The sequence below is a fragment of the Narcine bancroftii genome, chromosome 4 (assembly GCF_036971445.1).
Source record: "Narcine bancroftii isolate sNarBan1 chromosome 4, sNarBan1.hap1, whole genome shotgun sequence".
NCBI classification, from domain to species: Eukaryota; Metazoa; Chordata; class Chondrichthyes; order Torpediniformes; family Narcinidae; genus Narcine; species Narcine bancroftii.
Genome location: NC_091472.1, coordinates 232032554 through 232051301, shown reverse-complemented (window position 1 = coordinate 232051301; position 18748 = coordinate 232032554). Strand labels below are relative to the sequence as shown.

The 18748-nt window shown below is 40.1% G+C and overlaps 1 protein-coding gene across 10 annotated transcripts in view; it reads right to left on the bottom strand.

The window, feature by feature from the left end:
- hdac4 (histone deacetylase 4) overlaps window positions 1-18748 on the bottom strand; it is a 481405-nt gene that overhangs the window by 368010 nt on the left and 94647 nt on the right. The window contains exon 1 of one of the 10 annotated variants that reach the window (XM_069934296.1): window positions 1212-1296. The exons of the other annotated variants lie outside the window; for them this stretch is intronic. The gene's annotated coding sequence lies outside the window, so the exon portion shown is untranslated. Of the gene's footprint in view, window positions 1-1211; window positions 1297-18748 lie in introns of those variants that run through there. 10 annotated transcript variants of the gene reach the window in all.

Below are 18748 nucleotides of genomic sequence, written 5' to 3'. Positions count from 1 at the left end.
GCTTGGAGATTTGGGCCAAAGAAAGATCACATGAAATTAGTGTAGATAGGTATCTTGGTCAGTATGGACAGGTTTGGCTGAAGGGACTGTTTCAGTGTCCTACAAGTGAATCTATGAACGAAATCTGCAATCTTTACACAATTCCTGGATTACGAATGTACGGGTTAGGAACAAACGGGCATTCGCACATGTACATAATTGTGCCCCAAATGGCACATATACATAATGTGCATAACATTACCTCACGAATGCTAAATAAGAACTGCAAGTACATGTTCCACCTTACATACAAATTTGGCTTATGGGCAGACCCCAGGTAACAGAACTCGTTTGTTACCTGGGGACTGCCTGTAAAACATAAAATTAGAGCCAAGTGTTTGAGAAGTGAATACAGGAAGATATTCTTCTGCAAGGATGGTGGAAACCTTGAAAATTAACTTCTAGGAGAGCACAAACAAAAGGACCATGAAAGTTTAAATCATAAAACTAGTATGATTTTCCTAAATAAAGGAAGCAAAACATGCAATCAGTCACAAGCAGGTTAAGAAATTAAAGGTATAAAATATCCAAAATCCAATGGAATTGCATAATTGCAGGGTAGTAAATAACTTGCTCTAGTTATCCAGATTCAAATGTTACATTCACCTGTAACATGCGACTTTACAAAGCCATAGAATTCACCTTACTTATCTCTTCTTACATTTCCTGATTATTGGTTGACTACCCCTTCATATTGCTATGTTAAAGAAAAATGTGATCAGCATTTATTTTACACCTTTTACAACTTTAGGAATCTCCAAAGTGCTTTGCAGCTAATTACCATAAAATACAGAATCAAACTCGCATGTGTATTTTTTTCTACTTTCTTTTGGAGACTTAAATTTAATTTGAGCTGCTTAATAATAATTTTTAAAATCGGAAAGTTGTAGAGCTCCAATTTCATATTTCCATGTTAACTTCTCTAAAGAAACTCTTGACATTTTACTTTTCTGGAGGAATTTCCTTACATATATATTTATTCAATTCTTTAAAATTTTTTGAGGTATTAAAATCGGTAATGCTTGGAAAAGATATTGCTTTCTTGGAAATATATTAATCTTAATACAATTAACCCTTCCCACCAAAGTTATAGGTAAATTTATCCATTAAAAAAAATTTCCTCAATCTTTTAAAGTGATGGTGAATAATTCAATTTATTGTGGCGGCCTGACCTTAGGACTCAATGAGGTTACAGGGCAGAGGACTCGCCGGGGGGAGAGAGCCCTGATGTACTGGGTGCAGTTCCAGCCCTCGGAGATGATGTCATTTCCGTCCTGGGAGTTACATCATTGAGATCTGAGAGATATAAGTGCACGCATGAGATTGATTCAAATCAGTTGGTCTAGCTCACTTATGGCTGCCAGTGTTGTTTGTTCGCTTCCAGTTGAACATATAATTTTTTTTAAAATGTCTCAGGTTGAGTCAAATATATTAAAATATCATCTGCAAATAAACTAATTTTATGTTCTTCTTGACCTACCCCAAAACTCTTAATTTTCAAATCACTTTGAATTGCTTGAGCAGGAGGTTCTATTGCCTACTTCATCTAGCTAATTGAAACTGTGTAGATATTTGTCCATTAGTCACTACTTTAGGTTTAGGATTATTATACAATGCCCTAATTCAATTTACAAAATTTGATCCAAATCCAAACTTTTTCAACACCTTAAACAAAAAAAAATCTAATTCCAATCTATCAAATACTTTTTCTGCATCTAAAACCACTGCAACACTCAAATCAGCTATTTTTTATGCTAAATGAATTATACTAAGTATTCTAGCTACATTTTCTGATGACTGCCTCTTTTTTACAAAACCTGTCTGATACATATTTATTAATTTAGGCAGGAATTTAGTCAATCTCTGCCAAACTTTTTGCAACAGTTTTATAATCCACATTTAATAATGAAATAGGTCTATAAGATGAGGGTTTTAAAGGATATCTATCCTTTTTTAGAATTGCCATCAAAAATTATTCTGGGAGAGGATGGGTCTCCATAGCCTGATCGAATACTGCTTAAATATCAGATTTAATAAATCTTTAAATTCTTTATAGAATTCAGGCAGAAATTCATTTTCTCCTGGAGATTTATTATTCTGTAATGAACCCATAATTTCCATCACCTCTATCTCTGAAAAAGGAACATTCAACTTAGTTCACTCTTCCACACTTAAACTAGGCATCACTCTCTGTCATAAATAACTATCTATTTTATTTTTGACTTTTAAAGATTCTGAACAAAATAAATTCAAATAAAAAATGTTTAAATTATTCATTTATTTCTTGAGACTTGTAAGTAATTACATTCTTATCCTTTTTAATTGCTTTAATTATTCTCAAGGTCTGTTCCACCTTTAATTGCCATTCGAAAACTTTATGTGATCTCTCACCTAATTCATCCTATCTTTGTTTTGTTCTTATAATTACTTTCTCAGTTTTATAAGTTTGCAATATATTATACTGAAGTTTTGTGATACAAATTTGAACTCAGTAAATGATAAGTCTGTTATATGGGATGCGCTTTAAAAGTGTATTTAAGAGGCCAAATTATAAGTTTCACCTCTAAAATGAAAAAGGATTATATGAGAGAGATTGATTGATTAGAAAGAGAGATAACAGTTTTAGAAAAGGATCTTCAAAAATGGAGTTCTTAAGATAAAAGTAAACAATTAACAGATGATTAAAAGATGATGCAATCTTTAGTAAACAAAGAGGAGCTTGCAGAACATAGCAGGTCAGGCAGCATCCATGGATAGAAATGGTCAGTTTCAGATCAGGACCCTTTATCAAAACATAACAAGCGATTTTTACTCTGTAACCTCTCATAATGAGATTAGGGTCAGAACATTGCTTTGAAGGTGTTATCTGAAGGATAACTGTGGCAAGGACACAGGGAAAACAAAATTTTGGCTGTGCTGTTTGACCTCTTCTGTTCTTCTATGAAAACAGATGGGTTAAGTCTACAGTCTCTTCCAAAAGATAGCATTTCTACATTTCAGTGCTGTTTGCATAGCACTGGAAGTATTAGCTTGGATTCTGCACTGATAACCCCATCTAAAATAAGACTTGAAATCAATCTTTTGAAGTAAGAAACAAAAGCATTCCAATGGTGCTGCTGTAGTGAAGACTGGCTGGGGGGTGGGTGGGAGGTCACCTCATGAAAGATTCAGCTACTCTGCATTGATGAAGTAGACATTAAAACAAATAGTAGGTCTTTAATAAAAATGAACACATTTGTAAGAAAAATAGATTTATCTTGCATCCCCTCCATTAAACATTATAACAGATTCCCAAAGTAGGTTATGTACTTGTAAAGATGCTGTTGTCTCAAATATATTTTGCTTCCAACCCAGCAGTCACAATCTTTTGTTCGTGAAGTCTAACTCTCCTTAAACTATTTTCTTCACCTCTAGTTTTACATCTGATTAACTGCAGGAAAAGCACATTGTTCAATGTGTAATTGCTTGTGAAAAGCATCAGGCTGCAGATGGCGAATAGGAATATGTTGGTGCTATCAACACATATTACTGTATTTCATGGTATTTAACACCTATGCACATATACTACCCCATTACAGCAGGGATTGTTAAAATTTTTTGTGTATTTATGAGTGTTTTGGCAAAAGGGTTCCTCCTGCACATCTTGTCCTGCTGGCAGGGGCTGCCGTGATCGACCTTCTCACCGGGGCAAGTAAGTGGCAGCTCCAGGCGATCATGCTTGCTGGTGGGGGCTGCCATGGTTGTCCTTCTCACTGGGGTGAGTGAGCAGTGCCTCTGGGCGATCTTGACTGGTGGCGGAGGCTGCTGTGTTCGTCCTTCACACCTGGGAAGTGAGTGGCGGTGGCTCCGGACAGTCTTGCCTGCTAGCGGGGGCCGTCATGGTCTGCCTTCTCACTGAGGGAAGTGAGCAGGGATGGTGACTCCAGAAAGCAAAGGCCACCCCTGGGAAGGGGCCTCCTTCCTGGAATGCTGCAGCACCTCCACTGGCTTCTTGAAGCTGGGCAAGTAGCCAGCAACCTACTCAATTTCAAATTCGCATACAAGACCCCGGGGTAGGGGGAGTTTGAGGCAATGTTTGGGGAAAAAAGTGGGTTTTATAATGCTGTCAAATATAGTACATATTTCACTTTTTAGATTCTATAGTGGTCATTTCAATGGTTCTAAGTCTCAATGTCAAATGAATGCTGATACAGTTAGAGATAAATGTTTCAAGTTATTCTAAAAGAAAATTTAAAAAATCATTTAACAAGATACCTTTATAAATATGCACTTGTGCATTACTATTTTAAAGGCAAACTACACTTAATAGGATTAGTAACAAGGACGGCACTCATTTTATAGGACAGGTCTACCATTTACAGTCAGGTAGCAAAATCAATTTAGGCACTTCAAAATGAAAGTTTAAGCCACTTTATGAAACATTGGAATATAGTCCAGCATTGACTTATATGCCAAATTGACGTTATTATGAGCCCAGAGGACCCCAAAACCCAGCAGCAATAGATATTCACCAAGATAAATGGCTACTTAAACAAAAGTTGCTTTTAATTATCTTTAAATATGAAAACAGAATCATACTTATCACTATTGACTTAACTAACCTAACTTAAACCCATTCTAATTCTAAGCACATGTGTATGTAATGTGTGTGCAAGTTCAGAAAATTTATTTGATTCACAGTCCAATCTCAATTCTCATTCCTCCAAGTTCACTGGTTGCAGGCAATTCTTATACTGTGCACAGAATTTAACATTTATAAAGTTCACCAGACTTTGGTGCTTGAAAGGTAAATGGTTACTGCTAAGGAAGATTCTTGTTGGTTTGCAGAGAGAGATATGTTGTTCCAGGACATCCACAACTGATGTAATTCCATCAGTCACCTCAGTGTCTTGCTGATGAAACATGCCCCGTCATGGTTCTCCAGATGATAACCTCTTTCTTTCAGGTCACCACAGAGTTCCTTTTTGTTTCTCTTATTCCAAGTGAAATATTAGACAGCCAGTCCTCACCTCTTGCATGAACCACAAGGGCTTTGACCAGGCTGCCTTTCAAATGGGCTTTCCATAAGCTTGCCAGTTTGTCTTGTTCCAGTCCCAGCTACTTCTGCTGGCTGTGACACTGTGTGTGTGTGTGTGTGTGTGTGTGTGTGTGTGTGTGTGTGTGTGTGTGTGTGTGTGTGTGTGTGTGTGTGTGTGTGTGTGATCCCTCTCTGAGAGGAAGCCTGTTTGACTCTCTCTGTTTGCAAAACCACATGACCCTCTTAGAACAACCAAATTCTCTTCCACACAATCTGCGGCTCCAGCAAGATCTTTCATCTATTGCCTTTTGTAAACAACAATCCATTAGTGAAGTCATTTGAGCACTCTTCCAAGTTCTTGCAAAAGCTCTGATGCCCCGATATGTCTAGCATGGGGCAGAGCTCCAGTATTTTAAATAAGATCTGTTTTAAAATGTTTGTATGTAACCTACTCTAACAAACCTTTCCCAATTTATCTCCCAAAAACATATCTATATACTCTGTCACAACGTCAATCTGCTTCTTTTTTGGTGAATTTATGGTCTCAAAAGTATATTCAGCGTATAAATCGACCCCACCTTTTTTTTGATATTTTTTTTGGGTTTCACGACTTGACTTATACGCCGAAATGTACGGTAGTAGATTTTAAAAAACCTGCTTAATAAATTTTTGAGGACACCATTTTTCCATTCCACTTCCCTTGTTTTTCTCCCCAACATGCAAAGCCAGCAGCTAGAAAATTACTTAAAATAATTATATCTTCCATTAACATTTATTCACCCAAATTACTATTCAAGAACTTTATGCCAAACAAAATGTCAAATTTTGGAACATATTAAAACAAAAACAACCCTTTGTTGCTAAATGACAAGCAGCTTTTAAACTTTTGACCTCCAATGCTGCAGATGCTAAGAATTGATTTTCTGGTCAATTATATGGGAGTCAGTAAAAGATCTTCCTCTGCCTCCCCAAAGGGATACTCTTGTTTCTCTCTGATCCCCCCCACCAAACTTCAGCAAGCTGAATTTTTTTTTAAAACTATTTCTCTATGAAGGAAACATGAATCATCAACAATATCCTCTCTAATTATAAGACATTGGCAAATCTGTTGGAAAAAAATCCTTCTGTCCATGTTCAGTTTTTACAAGTTTAACGAACATTCAAAAGGTGCAACAATATAATACAATGTTAACAGAAAACATCAATGTAGATTGCCACAAGGACAAAAAATCCTCCAAATTGAGCACAAATCTTTGACTACCTTTGCAATAACTTAGACAGAACAGTATATCATATATTACTGCTTAATTGTATTTGGTATAGTAGCACCAAGAAAAAAGTTGCATTTTCCCCACTTCAGTACAGAAAGATTCATATTGCACAATTTTTGCTACTATTTCTGGCCTTTCCATCTTCTAATTCACTGTCTCTTAAATAGATGTGTCAGTGGAACAGTGATTCAAGACTTGCATTGTTCCTTCCAAAATTAGTTATAGTTGTATAAAGTAATTTAGCTGATACATTGTATTTTCATCTCATCAGTCTAGACTGGATCTCAACTCAAAGCACAGGATTTCAAAAGAACACAAAAATTGATTTTGTGTTCAGGACCAACTAGATCACTAAGCAAGAGCTGGGTATTTTTCTGCTTTGGATAAATCTGTCAGCCTCTCGCTACATGCACAATGAAACTGCCTAATTGAATGGCTCAATCCAAGCTTCTATATAAAAATATAAAGCCATTTGGTCTCTGCAGAGCACGTCGAAAGAATCAAAGGCTTGTTGATCCAAACCAAGGCTTTTATTAACTAGAAGACTGGAGCGTATCACATTTAGGTCGACCAGTCCAGAATGATCTGGTCTGGCTAGGAGCAACCCTTTAAGACCTGCCAGTAAGCGTGGCTACGCTCTCAGCCAATCATAATCATCCTATATTACAATATGCACATTGATTATAGAATCTGTACTATCACAGTCTCAAGTACACAACTGTAACTGAGAGAAGGAAAACTTACTCAAAATTTAATCAGTGAACCCTTAAAGACAATTGCTAAGAAATTTGATCAGTGTTGGATTTTACTGTACTGCACAATTGAAAATTGATTTGCTCCAGAGCAAATTGAATTTGCGGTCATTTCTGCTTTAAATAAAACCAATCATAGAATTCAATCAGGCATTTCCTGATTTGACTTCCATGTCAGTGACAAGAGATGATGATGTCATTCTGCATTCAATGTTACTTTTGGAGTGTTGTGGGGAATTTGGACCATGTTGCTAGAGTGTCTGCTGCTGGGCATTCCTAGCAGAACTTGATTTAAATTCTGCTACATCTCTGTAACTGGATTATGGACTTCCTAACAGGAAAAAAAACACAATTTGTCCGGATCAGCAGCAGAACAGTGAGCATTGTCGTGCAGAGCACTGGTGCACCTCATGGCTGTATGCTCAGCCAGCTCCTGTTCGAGCTACTCACCCTCAACTGCATTGACTGGTCCATCTCCATTGTTGGCCTCATCAGCAACAATGATGAGTTGCACTACAGAGAAGAGGTGGAAAAATATCGTGATATGGTACTAGAGTAACAACTGGAGTCTCAACATGGACAAGACGAAGGAAATGATTGAGGGTTTCAGGAGGACTAGGAACGACCATGCTCTGCAGTAGAGAGAGAAGAGAGCACCAAGTTCTTTGAAGTCCATTTAACTAATGACCAATTATGAATACACAACATTTACTCATTTGCTGGGAAGGCGCAACAGTGACTGCACTTCCTGAGAAGACAACACCAGGCAAGGCTACCAGCCACCATCATGTTGTTTCAACAGGAGCCCTATCAAGAGCATCCTGGCCGTCTATATCATAGTGTGGTATCATTGCTGCAGAGAAATGGATTGAAGGTCAATCGACAGGACCATAAGAGTGGCAGAGAGGATCACTGGAGTCTCCTTCTCTCCCATCAATGTGATCTACAGGGATCGTTGTCTGCAGAAGGCACACAAAATGATTGAAGGGCTCTTCCACTCCACACACAGCATATTTCAGCTGTTCCTGTTGGGAAATAGGAGGATCAGAGCCAGCACCATCAGGCTGAGGAACAGCTTTTTTCCACGAGCAGTGAGAATGCTGAACGACCAAGGGAACTGTTCACACTAAGCGTCAGGACTCTCATATTCACAAAACAATATCTATTCATTTATTTGTATATATGCACACAAAACTCAAAACGGTCAACCAGTTTACCTATCTCGGCTGCACCATTTCATCAGATGCAAGGATCGACAATGAGATAGACAACAGACTCGCCAAGGCAAATAGCGCCTTTGGAAGACTACACAAAAGAGTCTGGAAAAACAACCAACTGAAAAACCTCACAAAGATAAGCGTATACAGAGCCGTTGTCATACCCACACTCCTGTTCGGCTCCGAATCATGGGTCCTCTACCGGCACCACCTACGGCTCCTAGAACGCTTCCACCAGCGTTGTCTCCGCTCCATCCTAAACATCCATTGGAGCGCTCACACCCCTAACGTCGAGGTACTCGAGATGGCAGAGGTCGACAGCATCGAGTCCACGCTGCTGAAGATCCAGCTGCGCTGGATGGGTCACGTCTCCAGAATGGAGGACCATCGCCTTCCCAAGATCGTATTATATGGCGAGCTCTCCACTGGCCACCGTGACAGAGGTGCACCAAAGAAAAGGTACAAGGACTGCCTAAAGAAATCTCTTGGTGCCTGCCACATTGACCACCGCCAGTGGGCTGATAACGCCTCAAACCGTGCATCTTGGCGCCTCACAGTTTGGCGGGCAGCAGCCTCCTTTGAAGAAGACCGCAGAGCCCACCTCACTGACAAAAGGCAAAGGAGGAAAAACCCAACACCCAACCCCAACCAACCAATTTTCCCTTGCAACCGCTGCAATCGTGTCTGCCTGTCCCGCATCGGACTGGTCAGCCACAAACGAGCCTGCAGCTGACGTGGACTTTTTTACCCCCTCCATAAATCTTCGTCCGCGAAGCCAAGCCAAAGAAGAAAGAAGATATATGAATACCTGCTCTGCATATGTATTGTTTGTCAGTATGTGTGTTATGTCTGGTTGTGTGTCTGCTCCATTTTGCACCAAGAACCAGAGAATGGTACTTCATCGGGTTGCACTTGTGCACACTGATGACAATAAACTTGATTTGACTGGAGAGTGAACTGGAAAATATGAGCCAAGTGGAAAACACCAAGACTCTTCCAGTTCTAAAGAGCACACCAAAGTCCTGATCACCATGTTGTCACCACCACTGCCAATTCCAACCTCATCTTCATTATCCACCATTCTGAGGCCAACTTTACCAATACCTTCTCTTCTAATGTGGCTAGTCAGTCTCTACCCCAAAGTACAATCCCAACCCACCCAATGTTCCAATCTGAGACTACCCACCAATGCCAAAAATGCCACACCTTAACTAGCCTGACCAGAACCACAGCCACCCTCCCAAACCAGCCTTGAGAGCAGAAAAAAAGGCATTTTCATAGACAAAAATATGCAATGTCCAATAATGATCAAATGTTGATAAGTGAATTTTGATGTGCTGAAACTGTAACCAACAAGGCTGCTGAACCAATATGCAGTGGAATTTCCAGGCATATGCTCATCCATTGCAAGCCAATAGAGAGCACCAAGCGCTCCCACAATCATGAAATCTAATTAATGCACAGCAAACATTTTTGTTGCATCTAGTGGTAAATGGTAGACAGTTAAACAGTTAAAGAGAGTGAAAGACTCGAAGAGCATCCTTATCCCCAATGACGATGGTCCAAAAACATGAGCGCTGAAGAATAAGTTGAAGCCTGTTCAGCTCATTAATGGAATAATCCAACTTACCATCCTCTCAAGATCCTTTTGTTACTGAATCCCATCTTCCTCCAACTTGATTCAATCCACATAATATTAAGACAAGATCAAGATTACTAGATACTGCAAAAGCTGTGCAACTGATGATAAACCAGGTATAATAAGCAAGGCTGCGTTCTCGCACCAACCCTCTTTTCAATCTTCTTCAGCTTAATGCTGAAACAAGCCATGAAAGACCTCAACAATGAAGACGCTGTTTACATCCGGTACCGCACGGATGGCAGTCTCTTCAATCTGAGGCGCCTGCAAACTCACACCAAGACACAAGAGTAACTTGTCCGTGAACTACTCTTTGCAGACAATGCCGCTTTAGTTACCCATTCAGAGCCAGCTCTTCAGCGCTTGACGTCCTGTTTTGCGGAAACTGCCAAAATGTTTGGCCTGGAAGTCAGCCTGAAGAAAATTGAGGTCCTCCATCAGCCAGCTCCCCACCATGACTACCAGCCCCCCCACATCTCCATCGGGCACACAAAACTCAAAACGGTCAACCAGTTTACCTATCTCGGCTGCACCATTTTATCGGATGCAAGGATCGACAACGAGATAGACAACAGACTCGCCAAGGCAAATAGCGCCTTTGGAAGACTACACAAAAGAGTCTGGAAAAACAACCAACTGAAAAACCTCACAAAGATTAGCGTATACAGAGCCGTTGTCATACCCACACTCCTGTTCGGCTCCGAATCATGGGTCCTCTACCGGCATCACCTACGGTTCCTAGAACGCTTCCACCGGCGTTGTCTCCGCTCCATCCTCAACATTCATTGGAGCGACTTCATCACCAACATCGAAGTACTCGAGATGGCAGAGGCCGACAGCATCGAATCCACGCTGCTGAAGATCCAACTGCGCTGGGTAGGTCACGTCTCCAGAATGGAGGACCATCGCCTTCCCAAGATCGTGTTATATGGCGAGCTCTCCACTGGCCACTGAGACAGAGGTGCACCAAAGAAGAGGTACAAGGACTGCCTAAAGACATCTCTTGGTGCCTGCCACATTGACCACCGCCAGTTGGCTGATATCACCTCAAACCGTGCATCTTGGCGCCTTACAGTTCAGCGGGCAACAACCTCCTTTGAAGAAGACCGCAGAGCCCACCTCACTGACAAAAGAGGAAAAACCCAACACCCAACCCCAACCAACCAATTTTCCCTTGCAACCGCTGCAACCGTGTCTGCCTGTCCCGCATCGGACTTGTCAGCCACAAACGAGCCTGCAGCTGACGTGGACATTACCCCTCCATAAATCTTCATCCGCGAAGCCAAGCCAAAGAAGGAATAATAATGAAAATTTTCATTCCAGAACTAGCGACATTTATAGGCAAAATGTTCTTGTACAGGCATAAAACTGGAAAATACAAAATAAATGTGAAAAAATGCTTTAGTATGTCCTGTTCATGAAACAGATAAATCAAATCTAACTAATTACAACATAATTAATTGTTTGCGATCATCTGCGAAATGATGAGAAGAGCTGTCAACAGTGCTATCAAGTGGCGATTTTCTTCACCAATAACATGGTCACTGATACCAAGTTTGGGTTTTGCTTGGACCATTTGGTCCATCACAGCCTTGATCTTTGCAAGGATTCAAGATCTGAATTCTGAAAAAAACAACAGGGCAGAATTTGACCAAAAACAGCATCAGAAAGCCAGTGTAGAATTGAAGGCAAATGAGCTTAAAGGGAAAAGTATTCCAAACTTCAAAGTCATATCTCAGTCAAAGGAACAATGTTCCTCAGCCAAGTGCTCACATCCAGTGATCTTCAAATAGTTTATCAATGATCTTCGTTCCATCATAAGATCTGAAAGAGATCAGTGATTATTCCATTCCCAATCCCTCAGAAATAAATCAGTCAGTACCTGCATGCAAGAAGATCTGAACATTTTTGGTACAGGTGATTCGTAACAAGTAACAAGTCACACAAGAGTCAAGCATCCACTCACTGCATCTATCTTTTCTTTGGCTTGGCTTCGCGGACGAAGATTTATGGAGGGGGCATCTATAAAGAGAGTGTAACCACCCATCCTTAATTCTCAACATTCAGGAGTAACCAGTGACAAGAAACTCAACTAGATCAGCTATGTGAAGACTGTGGTTACAAACAAAATCAAAAGCAAGTGATTTGCCTTTCTGCTATCTACAAGGCAGAAGTTGAGATTGTGATGGGATCTGCTCCACAACTCAAGATAATCAACTCCATTCAGGACAAAGCAGCTCATTTGGCCTGCATCCTATATAACATGTTCATTCCCTCTGTCACTCGCATTCTATAGCTGCCTTCATGGTATTTACAAAATACACTGCAATTAATCCAAAACAATTCCCAAAATGAGCAAATTTGATCATAAAGGACAATGGTAGTTGATGTTTGGAAACATAACTATCATATATTTTGGCATATAAGTCAACTCTTGAAACCCTCAAAAAGCACTCAAAAATCAGGATTGTCTTATACGCCAGATACAAAATTGAGACCTTAAATTCAATTTTAAAAACTGCTCAACGTAGATTTAGCGAATAAGACGACCCTTGAAGTTCCTCCCCACTGCCGGCACTGCCACTCCACGACACCTCCCCACCACCGCCATAATCCACCCAGACATTGCCTCCCAAGGTGACATGTAGCCATGTTTCCTGCACTGAGCAAACTTGGGTAGAGAGGTGACTTCTTCGATGCGGATGGCACCACACCCTATGTGAGACTGGAGTCGCCATCGCTGACTCCAGCTGCAGCCGATGCTGAAGACTTGGACCCAGCAATGTTTGGCATCTTCCTGGACAGAAGCAAATGTTTTTTTTTTAACTTTTTTTTTTACTTGCTTGCTTGATTTACAGATTTGTTACTTGGTGATTGGGGTGTAGTAACAAAGCTTGGGTTGTTGCTGAGAGGCCTGGACACTAGTCTCCAGCAGAAAATTGGTGGTGGTGTGGGCGGGGGGGGGGGGCATCTTATACGTCCGATATATGATAAAACCATGAAAATTAGGCTGATAATAGGGGCGCATCATCTTAATTGTTTGGGGAAAAAAATTAGTATAATACTAAAGATATAAAGTCTGAATTTGATAAGATGTGGGGTCCATTCATGGATTATTGTTATAATATGAGGATTTAAGTGGTGTGGATGCTTGCACACCCTGCCTGGTGTGTGGAGGCCGTTATTTGATTCATATTTACAATATATACAGATAGCCTTGTTCAGAGGGAGGGTCAGATTAGTAGGGGGAATATTTTTTTTCATTTTCATTATGAAGACTAATAAGGGGGGTGGGTTTAAATGACAGATTATGGATATCACAGAGCAAAATGATCAAATCAGAAAAGTATTAAATATGTTATGCAAGGGAATTTTATGTGTATTATTTGTATAATTTTTGCATTAAATATTTATAATACAAGTTATAATTGTTTAATTATTATAATTATAGAAATTGATGTCCTGAACGAAAAGAGCTAATGTAATTATGGTTATGCTTCTAATTTTCAGTTGCTATGACATACATATATGTTATTATTAATATACCTTGTGTAAAGGAGTTTTGTTACACACACTAAAAATATTTTCTTTAAAATGGAGGCTCGTCTTATCTAAAGGTTGACTTATATGCCACTTGCATGTTCCTTTCCAATTAGTACACTATTCTGACTTGGAAACATATGGGCATTCTTTCATTGTTACTGGGTTTAGTCCTGAAAATTGAAATCTAACAGCATTATGCTAACACCTTTATCAGGAAGACTGTAATGATTCAAGAAAATGGCGAACTATTTGTTTATCAAGGGCAAGTAGTGAATTTGCCAGTGATATCCAGAAAAATTAAATTAAAAAGGATATAATGCTATAGAATGTTCTTGGAGTTATTCATAGGTTTTCTGCAAATAGTGCAAAAAACGAGATGACTTTATATACCGATGGCTTGTGTGTATATGGAGGGAAAACAAATATAAACGTGGTATACTATAGTGAGCAACATTTGATGCTGGACAAAATAGTCTAAGTTCAGATTTATTGTCAGAATACAATATATACAATCCTGAGATTCTTTTTTCCTATAGGCCAGGCAGAATTTTTACTTATTGATGGTGCAAAAAAATTGTACTCAAGAAAAGATATGTATACAAAAGAGAGTAATGTAAACAAAGAAACAAATTTAAACAGAATGTGCGCAAAAAATTCAGTAATAAATAATGTGCAAAGTAAAAGTCCTTAAATGAGTCTCTGATTGAGATTGTTTAGGAGTCTGATAGTAGAGGGGGTTGCATCTGTTCTAAACTTGGTGATATGAGTCTTGTGGCACATGTATGTCTTTCCTGATGGCCTTGCAAAATAGGGAATTCCCAATGACTTAAAACCCAACGTCAGTTTGTTTTACGTATTTGTACTTAAAATATGAACATCTATGGGAAAGTTGAGGTAGCTCCCCACCAAATGGTTAGTTAGGAACCATCAGATAGTAATGATGTTAAATAAAAAAAATTCACACAGGCTGGGGTCAAGTGTAATACATGAAAGAGTTTAGCAGTTCAGTCAGCATGCATAAAAGGCAATCAACTTTTCAGGCATGCACACACCCAAATAAAAAGTGAGTGGATGGGGAAGACTGAGGAGCTCATGCTAATAGGTAAGAAGTAATAGGTGGATACAGGTGGGAGGGCAGAAGAGAAAGAAGCTGAGAAAGAGGCAGGACCACATGTGAAAAAGATACCTAAAGGCATTACAATTATTATAAATAAGCTTTTTTAAAAAAAAAACTTTGAAATCTATTTTTGGCCCATTGTTTGCTAACTAGGCAGTGTGAGAAAATTAGTGTGCTGTAGATAAAGCAAGTGTTACTGTTGTATCCGACATTAGGTACACATTTAAAATCAGGAAATCGTGCAATATAATCTTGGTGACAAATTTATCACGGAAATGTTTAAACAATCACTATATTTGATTGTATGATAATCTAACAAATTAGTTATGGTCCCTGGACAAGCAATTTCTTTTCCTGTGTGATATTAATATGGTTTTGAAAACAATAGCACCATTTTAGAATAAATTCAATTATCCTCAAACCTAACCAAAATGTGATACATCTCCATTAATCACATGTATAGCTAATTGATCTGGAACTTAATGGTTAAATTAAAAAATGATATCAATCCATTTTTATAGTGACTTCCAAAGTCTAGAGCATTAAGTGGTCAACATCCATGTCCTTCATCCACTCTGGTTAGCAGTTTCCAAGCAAATAAAGATTTTGCTTCCTGCCAGCTCTAATTGGCAGTTGCTACAATATGTAGTGAAGGCAAAATAATCTGACTTCATCTGCTCCTGATACCATAGAGAGCAAGAAAATCCAAATGACAATCCATGTCGCAACAGCAAAAACAATGAAAGCACGTTGAAAACGACCTTGTACAAAGTATAGAGGCATATGTATACTTAAAGGAAATATACACAGCCAAAATGGTCCATTTATTGAAAATAGATGTTAGCATTCTATGAACGAGAACCACAGGAGGCAGTAGTCTCTAGAAAATGCAATAATATCAAAACGCATTTAGACTTTAAACTAAATGGAAGACTGGAGATTACCGTATTTGACGGCATATAAAACTCCCCATTTTAGGGGGAGATTTTAGGAAAAATTTGTTTTTTGTGTATTTAAGGGTAATTTGGCAAATGGGATCCTCCTGCAAGGCCCCTTGTAGATAACGCAAGTGTGTGTGACATCATTCACCTCGATGGAAACCGTCCAGCCTTGCATGGCTGAGACACTGAAACCTCCTTGCACACCACCAACAGCAGAAACACGACCTCCTGCCCCGCCGCACGTCGAGGCTCAGGCCGCTTCCCCCCCACCCCATGCAAATGTCGATTGATTGATAGGCGCGCTAGGACCCGCAGGAGCATGAGGGCAGGAGAGAGAGTAGCAACTCACCAGGGCAATGGGCAGGGCCCACCGTCATGGGTAGCAGACGGTCAATTACTTGTTTTGAGAGGTGCACTGGGCCTCGGTGATCAAGCTCCACGCTGAGCCTTTGTTCGGTGAGCATCCCCCCCCCCCCCCCCCCGAGTAAACTGAATGAAGTGCAGGGCTGGGTGATAGTGAGCGTGAAGCCTGCTAAGCTGATCACTCACTGCCATCTGCCCTTGTGCTTCATTCAATTTGCTTTGGGGGCTATGGTTCAGTTTGGAGCCTGATCGCCGAGCCCCAGTGGTCCCCTCAAAGCAACGATCGATTGTACCATTGGTGTGTACTACAAACAAGGCCATTGTGCTGCTGGCAGGGGTCATCATGGTCCACCTTCTCATCGGGGGAAGTGAGCAGCAGCTCCTTAAAGCACAGGCCACCTGAGGGTCTGCGAAGCTGCAGGCCCACTTCCTGGACAGCCACAGCACCTCCATGGGCTTCTTGAAGCTGAGTGAGTAGCTGGCGAGCTAAATTTCAACTTCACGTATAAGACCGGGAGGATATTTTTGAGCCTATTTTGTGATAAAAAGGGGGTATTATATGCTGTCAAATACAGTACATTCATTAAAAGTCTTTCTCCCTACGTTAATTATTGAAAATAATTTAACAGCAGCAATTTTAAAATATTCAAATCCAAATTATAAAACTATTACAGGTTAAGCATTGGGGGTCACTTTTCACTAAAATTGCTACTGTTCATGGAAGTCATGCAGTTTGTCAAATTGTTGGTTTCCTTAAACAACACAAGAACCAGAAACTGTCTTTACATGGTAATAATTGTGGAAAGAATTTTCGCTAGCATTTTTTGGAAAAAAATCATCTCTTTACTTGAAACTGCTACGAGGTTCAGATACTTTCACCTGATGACCCGAGATAAGCAAATGATGTGCTTAATATAAGCAACAATTCAGGGCCTTCTACACCCAAATTTGACCACCAGAACAAGAGCCACTGTGTCCCCTGATGATCCTTTACTGTCAGTATGTGATGATAAAGTTCAGGCTGCTTTCAAGAGAATGAATCCAAGGAATGCATCCAATCCAGACAGAGTACCTGGCTGATCACTAAAAACCTGTGCAGACCAACTTGCCATGGATATCTTCAACGTCTCACTCTGGCAGGGCTTGGTACCCACCTGTTTCAAGAAGGCTTCAATTGTACCTGTGCCCAAGAAGTGTGGTAACCTGCCTAAATAACTACTGACCAGTGGCACTCACATGCATAATGATGAAGTATTTTGAGAGGCTGGCATTGAAGGATATCAGCGACATGGATCCATTCCAATTAGCCTATCACAACAATAGGACTACAGCAGATGCCATCTCACTGACTCTACACAGTGCCCTGGTCAGCAAAGATGCATACATCAGAATGACTAATGACTACAGTTTGACATTCAACACCATCATCCCCCTCAGAACTAATTAGCAAACTCTAAGACCTAAGCCCCAATACACCAATGTATAATTGGATCATGGATATGACTGTGTGGGTCCATACAACAATGACACCATCCATAGATTTGCAGATGTTAACACAGGAGTGGGTTGTATAAAAGGGGGTGATGAGTCAGTATAAAGGAGATTGAAAATTTGGCTGAATGGTGTACTAACCCTAACAATGACCTCTACTCAATGTAACCAAAACCAAGGAGCTGATTGTGGATTTCAGTAGGGGAAAATCAGAGGTGTACAATCTAGTGATTATTGGGGGATCAGAGGTGGAGAGGGTGAGCAAATTTAAATTCCTGGGAGTCACTATTTCATAGGACCTTTCATGGACCCAACACATGCATGTCATTGTGAAGAACGCGCTTTAGCGACTCTACTTTCTCAGGAGTTAGAGGAAGTTTGGCATGACTTCGAAAATCTCAGCAAGCCTCAACAGATGTGTAGTGCAAAGTGTGCTGAACGGTTGCATCACGGGCTGGTATGGGGGCACCAATGCTTCTGAGCAGAAAGCCCTGCAAAAAATAGTGGTCATAGCCCAGAAATCGCTGGCAAAACTCTCCCTGCCATCAGGAAAATCTACTTGATACACTGCCATCGGAGAGCAGCAGCAATCACCAAGTCTACGCTTTGTTCTGCCATCAGAAAGGAGGTCTACTAGGTGCCACAAGACTTATATTACCATGTCCTGGAACAGCTGTTACCCTCCACCATCACACTCCTCAACTACAAACTCAGACTCATTTACGGGCTCTTACTTTGCACATTATCTATTATTGAATATTTACTTCCTGCGTTGTAGCTTGTTTGCACTTCCTTTTTTACATTTCTCCCCCTTATATACATATCTTTTCTTGAGTACAGTTTTTTTTTGTACTATCATCAAGTAGATAATCTGCTTGAATGCAGGAAAAGGAATCTCAGGGTTGTATGTGATGTCATGCATGTATTCGAATTATAAATCTGAACTTTGACTGACTTTGTTGGAATCTTATTATTACAGTCAAAAACTCTGAGTAACATATTTGCAAGAGGAATTTAAAAGATAAAGGAAGTGAGATGTGCTAATCAATTTAGGTCTTCCTTGTTTACTCCCACTCGGCTGTCCACTTGAAAGTTCCTATCAGATGCATCCCCTTTAGAAGCATTCCTCTTCTTTTCAAAGTGAGTTTCATGCGAGCCTTTCTCATTGCTCTTAGCTACAAGGCTGTGCTCCCGCCCCCCCCCCCCCCCAACTTCTTAATTGGGCATTTGCTTGACTTTAGGCATTCCTGATGAAGGGCCCCAAACATTGACTGTGTATTGTTTTCCATGGATGATGCATGAACAGCTGATTTCCATCAGCATTTTGTGAACTTACATCAGTTGTCAATATAATGCAG